This window comes from Orycteropus afer, unplaced genomic scaffold (assembly GCF_000298275.1).
Source record: "Orycteropus afer afer isolate SDZICR_OR568_19922 unplaced genomic scaffold, OryAfe1.0 scaffold00044, whole genome shotgun sequence".
Classification (NCBI taxonomy): domain Eukaryota; kingdom Metazoa; phylum Chordata; class Mammalia; order Tubulidentata; family Orycteropodidae; genus Orycteropus; species Orycteropus afer.
In genome coordinates this window covers 12,150,000-12,151,423 of record NW_006921631.1, presented here as the reverse complement: position 1 = coordinate 12,151,423, position 1,424 = coordinate 12,150,000, and positions in this window count along the sequence as shown.

Genomic DNA, 1,424 nt, shown 5'->3' with positions numbered 1-1,424 from the left:
TATACAGTGTATATAAATATATATATTAAATATATACATATGTTTTATATATATACATCATGTACCTATATAAGGAGCTCCATTGGTTTAGTGGACAAGGCATGTGGCTGCTAACTGGAGGGTCAGTGGTTCAAACTCACCAGCTGCTCTGGGGAAAGAAGATAGGGTGATCTACTTCTGTAAAGATTTACAGCCTTGGAAACCCAGTGGGGGTCACTATGAGTTGGAATCAACTTGATGACAATGTGGTGGGTTTTTATTTTTTTGTACATATATATGTATATATAACTACTCTTTACTTATCAACTATCTTGTTATCTTATACTTTGAATTTATGACAATAGTAAAAACATACTATGTCACTATTTCACATTAACAAGGAATAAGAGGGGTAAGAGAAAGAGAAGGGCAAGATTTGTGTGTGTGTGTGAGAGAGAGAGAGAGAAAGAGAGAGAGGCTACGCAGCTCCCAGTGGTTTGTATTACCCAGATTGGGCAGAGGAGCAGGACCCAGCCTAAGGCAAGCTTGAAGCAGGCAGTATACAGGTGGCAGGGACAGCCAGGGTGCAAGAAGATGATGGGAGCCAGAGCCACAGGAATTGAGTCGGGGTATCAGGAGTATCTTCTTCCAAAGATGCCTCTCTGCTGCCTCTGTAGCCTCTCGTGGCTAAGGTAGCTGGGCCTCACCTGCCTATAGGCCCAGGAGCCACTTGCCCCCAAAACCCATCTCCACTGCTGGCAGAGTGGGAAAGTAGAGAGGTGAGGTACGCAGGTCCATGAGGAGGCCTGGAGTATGGCCAGGTGATGGTGGGCTCCTGCTGCTTCAGAAGTGGCAGGCAACCCCAACCACCAACACCACCCCCCTAACCCTCACAGGCTCCATAGTAGTGGGGAAAGTATGGTGGGAAAGCGGGCCTGAAGCGCCACATGCATCCTAAAACATTTCAGGGGCACCCAATGAGCAATGGGGGGAAGGGAACACTTGTGCCAAAGATGGGGCACAGTGCTAATTCTCACATAAAGCAAATTTTCAAATACTGTAGATTTTCACATAATGACCTGGTCTTTGGAACCTAACTATATGGCAAAATGGAGAAGAGTATATATATATATATATATATACATATATATACACACACATATGTGTGTGTGTGTGTGTGTCTACATACACACACACACACATATATATGGGGCTCTGGTGGCATAGGGCTTAAGGCATTTAACTGCTAACCAGAAGGCTGGCAGTTCAAACCCACCAGCCACTCCTGAGAAGGAAGGTTGGGCAATCTACTTCCATAGAGATAACATCTCGGAAACCCAAGTAGGTGTTGCTATGAGTCAGATCCAGCTTGACAGCAGTGAGTGGCTGGTAGCATAGTGCCTAAGGCACTTGACTGCTAACCAGAAGGCTGGTGGTTCAAACCC